The following is a 6,791-nucleotide window of genomic DNA, read 5'->3' as shown; positions in this document are numbered from 1 at the left end:
CATTTTATTCTATTCCAAAATTTTGGATTTTTTAATTTTTTTACTTTTTGTTACATATTGTCACATGAAATATTATTTCAAACATTTCCACTGAATGGGCTTAGTAACAATTTTTTTACTTAAATATAAAAATAAACTGCATTTCGGCTTTTAATTCCTGATATTTACATGAATATACTGTATATATATATTTTTATAAGCTTTTAACAATGTACATTGTCTCAAAGCAGATTTACAAAGATTAAGCGCTAATAAAAGTATGTACAGTTGTGTTCAAAATTATTCAACCCCCAATGCTGTAAATGGTTTTAGGGAATTTAAGCACCAATTAGGCAGCATTAAAATGACTGTGATACTCAGCTCCTTCTAGACATTTACTGGTGTGGTTACAAACATGGTGAGGTCAAGAGAATGGTCCAGGAAGACAAGAGAACAGGTGATTACTCTTCACAGGAAGGGCAATGGCTATAAGAAGATTGCAAAGATGTTAAACATACCAAGAGACACCATAGGAAGCATCATTCGCAAATTCAAGGCAAAGGGCACTGTTGAAACGCTACCTGGTCGTGGCAGAAAGAAGATGCTGACTTCGACTGCTGTGCGCTACCTGAAGCGTAGAGTGGAGAAAAGTCCCCGTGTGACTGCTGAGGAACTGAGAAAAGATTTGTCAGATGTGGGTACTGAAGTTTCTGCTCAGACAATACGGCGCACCCTGCGTAATGAAGGCCTCCATGCCAGAACTCCCAGGCGCACCCCCTTGCTGTCCCCAAAGAATAAGAAGAGTCGACTGCAGTATGCCAAAAGTCATGTGGACAAACCACAGAAGTTTTGGGATAGTGTTCTGTGGACTGATGAAACAAAATTAGAACTGTTTGGGCCCATGGATCAACGCTATGTTTGGAGGAGGAAGAACAAGGCCTATGAAGAAAAGAACACCTTGCCTACTGTGAAGCATGGCGGGGGGTCAATCATGCTTTGGGGCTGTTTTGCTTCTGCAGGTACTGGGAAGCTTCAGCGTGTGCAAGGTACCATGAATTCTCTTCAGTACCAGGAGATATTGGATGACAATGTGATGCAGTCCGTCACAAACCTGAGGCTTGGAAGGCGTTGGACCTTTCAACAGGACAATGATCCCAAGCATACCTCCAAGTCCACTAGAGCATGGTTGCAGATTAAAGGCTGGAACATTTTGAAGTGGCCATCGCAGTCACCCGACTTAAATCTGATTGAGAACCTCTGGTGGGACTTAAAGAAAGCAGTTGCAGTGCAAGCCTAAGAATGTGACTGAACTGGAGGCTTTTGCCCATGATGAATGGGCGAAGATACCCGTAGATCGCTGCAAGACACTTGTGTCAAGCTATGCTTCACGTTTAAAAGCTGTTATTACTGTAAAAGGATGTTGTACTAAGTACTAAGATTGAATGTCACTTGGGGGTTGAATAAAACTGATAATGATGTGAGCTCAGAAAAGACATTTGTGGTTATTTCATTATAAATGTTATGTTATATTTGTCTGACCTACACGTGCCTCTTTGATTTAATTGTAAGCAGGATGACTGAATGATCATAATCAATGTCAAACCGACCAAAACAATCAATTTCAGTGGGGGTTGAATAATTTTGAACACAACTGTATTAGTTTGTTTGACTGGGAATGAGTAATAAGGATTAAGTATCCTTTTTGTTGTATAACAGTTAAAAATTCTGTTCGGTGTGATTATGGTGTATTTGGGGACTCTGGCAAGAACAGCTATGACAGCATAACTAAAAGGGAGAGCCGGAAGGTAACAAAAACATGAGAGATCTCTGTAAAGATGGCACCGCCGTCAACAATCCTTAGTGAATACATGAGCGAGGGGGGACAACAGCATACAAATATCCAGTGGAGCAGCATGGAAATGATTTGCTTTCTACCTGAAAGGTTGCACATACCAGGTAACATTTAGGGGAGGTCAACATCTGCTCCACACAGCCTCTCCACTGGCATCCCACAAGGCTCAGTATTTGGTCCTTACCTTTTCTCCCGCTATACTCACTCTCTTGGTAAAGTCATATTTCCACATGGTTTTATTTATCACTGCTATGCTATACCAGCACCTTCTTACCTCAAAGACCCTATCACTCCTTGCACTGCACCATGCTGCCTGGGATCGTCTAGCACTGCTTGTCTGGTCCCACCTTAAGTATACATTAAGACTCTTCTCTGTTCTGACACCGAAGTGGTGGAATGAACTTCTGGGAATTAACCCCTAGATGTCCGAACAGTGGAGTCATTGGCTATCTTGACACGTCACCTACTGTATAAGCGACAGGTGAAAACCTACCTTTTCCTGAAACACTTTAACTAGCACTTTTCCTGGTTTGTTTTGTTTGTATATATATATATATATATATATATATATATATATATATATATATATATATATATATATATATATATATATCAGTGGCGGGCCATGCATTTGGTACCTGGGACTTACTAAGGACTTACTCAACTTAATCCACCTCTTACTACCACCACCATCACATTGCAATAATAGAAAAAGAGAGAGGGGCATTTTACGTATGGAAAGTGAATACAATTTTACTAAAGCAAGCAACCCAGTTAAGACAACCCCAAACTTTACACTATCTGCAGCAGTACAGAATCAACATTTGTCTAATAACATGACAAAACATAAAAATGTCAATAAAATACAACCTACTCATCAGAGATGCATACTCATAATTTGCACTGCTCCTCAGAGGCTGTAAGTCAGTGGTACCGCTCGTATTCACTGGTCTGGAAGTGGCAAACAAACCCTTACCTGGGCTGAGACAAGCTATCTAGCTTCAGGGTTGGCTGACCTCTCATCACGATGTCTGGTTTTTCTTGAAAAATTATTTTCAAGTATGTCAAAAACCAAATCAATTTCTCTTTCTCCATAGGCATAAAGCAGTCTAACTAAAAATGTGGACGCTATTCTGGCTATTCTGCCCTGTGAGGCGAATTTGAAATCTGATTGGTTAAAGAAACAGAGCTATTTCTTATAGAGACCATGGTAAAAATGTCGGCAGTACAGACTTTGAAGGCCCTGGGCAGAGTAGATTAACATGGCAGCACATATTGTAGAGGCTGAAATCTGAGTGGACAAAAAAATCTAACAGCCACATACACGTACTGGAAGCATTGCAGCCAAGAGAAACGTTACGAAATGAAGAGAATAAACTGTTGGGAATAAATTAATACAATTTAATGGAACAAATATTAGAATTTAGGTTGTAAATGTAGGTCATGTCATATATATATATATATATATATATATATATATATATATATATATATATATATATATATACATGTGTGAAAAAGTGTCCTGATTTTTTTTTTTTTTTTTTTGCATGTTTGTCACTTTAATGTTTCAGATCATCAAACTAATTTAAATATTAGTAAAAGATAACACAAGTGAACACAACATGCAGTTTTTAAATTAAGGTTTTTGTTTTTAAGGGAAAACAAAATCCAAAACTACATAGCCCTGGTTTGCCCCTAAACCTGATAACTGGTTGGGCCAACCTTAGCAGCAACAACTGCAATCAAGCACTCACTTGAACTGAGTCTGTTACAGCGCTGTGGAGGAATTTTGGTTGACTCACCTATGCAGAATTGTTGTAATTCAGCCAGATTGTAGGATTTTCTAGCATGAACCGCCTTTTTAAGGTCATGCCACAGCATCTCAATAGGATTCAGGTCAGGACTTTGACTAGGCCACTCCAAAGTCTTTATTTTGTTTTTCTTTAGCCATTCAGAGGTGGACTTGCTGGTGTGTTTTGGATCATTGTCCTGCTGCAGAACCCAAGTTCGCTTCAGCTTGAGGTTACAAACAGATGGCTGGACATTCTCCTTCAGGATTTTTTGGTAAACAGCAGAATTCATGGTTCCATTTATCACAGCAAGTCTTCCAGGTCCTGAAGCAACAAAACAGCCCCAGACCATCACACTACCACCACCATATTTTATTGTTGGTATGATGTTCTTTTTGTGAAATGCAGTGTTACTTTTACTTTTACATGTAATGGGACACACACCTTCCAAAAAGTTCAACTTTTGACTCGTCAGTCCACAGAGTATTTTTTACCAAAAGTCTTGTCGATCATCAAGATGTTTTCTGGCAAAACTAAGATGAGCTTTGTTCTTTTTGCATGTTCTTTTTGCTCAGCAGCGGTTTTCGTCTTGGAGCTCTGCCATGCAGACCATTTTTGCCCAGTCTCTTTCTTATGTTGTAGTCATGAACACTGACCTTAACGGAGGCACGTAAGGCCTGCAGTTCTTTGGATCTTGTTGTGGGGTCTTTTGTGACCTCTTGGATTATATATATATATATATATATATATATATATATATATATATATATATATATTGTATTTTATTTTATTATTATTATTATTTTTTTAAAATGTGCTTTAATTCCTCTCAACAGAGTTTTAGGCTGATGGTAGTTTAAGTTAATCTCGCAAGCCACTGTTGATTTATTCATTGATAGAGACTAAATGAACTTTTGAACGTGTGTACATTGCTCTGGATAAGGGCATCTGCTAAATGGTATAAATCTTCTTCTTCTTCTTTCGGCTGCTCCCATTAGGGGTCGCCACAGAGGATCATCCATCTCCATACTACCCTGTCCTCTACATCTGCTGCTTTCACACCAACTACCTGCATGTCTTCCCTCACCACATCCATGAACCTCCTCCTTGGTCTTCCTCTTTTCCTCCTTCCTGGGGGCTCCATCCTCAGCATTCTCCTAGCAATATACCCCATGTCCTTCCTCTGCACATGTCCAAACCATCTCAATCTCGCCTCCCTCATCTTGTCACCAAAACGTCCAACCTCTAATAAACTAATTTCTAATCTTGTCCATCCTCGTCACTCCCAACGAAAACCTTAACATCTTTAGCTCTGCTACCTTCAACTCCGCCTCCTGTCTTTTACTCAGTGCCACTGTCTCTAAACCATACATCACAGGTCTCACCACAGTCCTATAAACTTTCCCTTTCATTCTTGCAGATACCCTACTATGGTGTAAATTGCGTAAATTTAATTGTAAATATCCCAGTTCACCAAACACTCATTATCCATGATTCCCCAGAGCTGCTCCTTTACCCAAGAAAAACCTGCTGACAAAAGGCTTGACTAAACAAATTTGTTTTCAGCCTGAATTTGAACACAGAAACTGTTCCAAATGCTTAATGAGCTCACCAAACTAACTGTGTGTTCCAATTAATCAGTGCTAAGTAGTCAAAGGTATTCAAATCAACAAAATGACAAGGGTGCCCAAATTTATGCACCTGTCTAATTTTGTTTTGATGCATATTGTGCATTTTCTGTTAATCAACTGGCAGTACAAGCCAGGATAAGCATCACTATAAGAATGTAACAGTTTGATGTCAGTAGATTTCTGGCTTGATGCAAGTTTTGTAAGTAACATATATGCAACCATATATTAAGTCTTAGGTTTAATTTATTTCAAGACTACACCACTATTTTTGTGTGCCCAATTATTGGGATTGTCTGCCACCAAATGTGCAAGTCTCTAAAATGTTTACCAAATCAAGATGTAAATATCAGTTATAATTTTGGATATAATAGGCTGAAAAGGAAATCAAGTTAGATATCTAAGCATTTTGTATTCATTATTTATTATATTTTAGCAAAAAAATACGTTTTGAAAGAGATTATATACAATATATTTATCTGGATAAAATAAAATGGATAAATTGTGCTGTTTTTGCTTTGCTGTTTTTGTCTTCAACTTACGTTGTTTTGATATAGATCACTAGCGAGTAGTGCTGCCTATTTATTACACTTTTCAGATTCAGATAATCAAGCAAATTTTAAATATTTAAATATTTATTTTTATTGTCATTTATTAATAGAAAAAAGCTGTCCAAACCTGCCTGGCATTCTGTACAATAGTAAACGCTAAACCTAATAATGCCACACTTGGCAGCTACAACTGCAAACAAGCATTTGTTATAACTGGCAGTGAGTCTTTCCCATTGCTGTAGAGAGATTTTGGCCCACTAATCTTTGCAGAAAAGTTTTATTCAGCCACATTGGAGGGCACGAACGGCCTATTCAAGGTCTCAATAGGATTTTTTTGCATGTGCGTTTTAGATCATTGTCCTGCTGCATAACCCAAGTACTTTTGAGGCAATTAAGGCCTGCAGTTCTTAAGATGTTGTTCTGGATTCTTTTATGAGCTTTTGGAATAATTTTGGTGGGCCGGCCACTCCTGGGAAGGTTTAACACTGTGTTTACAAGTTTGGTCTATTAGCTTTCAATGTTGCTGTAGAAATGGCTTTATAACCCTTTCTATACTAATGCAAGTCAATTACTTTGCCTTTCACCCTTTCTTGAATTTCTTCAGATTGTGGCATGTGGTGTTGTTATTTGAAATGTTTTGGCATGCTTTACTTTGCCAGACAGTTCAATTTAAGTGATTTCTTAATTCAAAGGTGTGGTAATAATCAGGCCTAGGTTTGGCAAGTGATAATTAACTAAACTAAAAGTGGTTATTCTTGATTTAGCAGGGGGGGTTGGGTCCATTAATAAAACGAAATCATCATTTAAAAACTGCATTTTGTATTTACTCGGGTTATATTTGTGCAATATAAAACATGTGATTGTTCACAATTATCTAACTAAGACAAATAAAAAAAAATAGGAATGGGGGAAATACTTTTTCACAGCACTGTATTTTCAACTATAGAAAAGAAGGATTTGCATATACGTGCGCGTGCGTAAAAAGCGC

This window comes from Silurus meridionalis, chromosome 20 (assembly GCF_014805685.1).
Source record: "Silurus meridionalis isolate SWU-2019-XX chromosome 20, ASM1480568v1, whole genome shotgun sequence".
NCBI lineage: Eukaryota > Metazoa > Chordata > Actinopteri > Siluriformes > Siluridae > Silurus > Silurus meridionalis.
The sequence above is the reverse complement of the archived record's forward strand: the minus strand, read 5'-3'. Positions refer to the sequence as shown.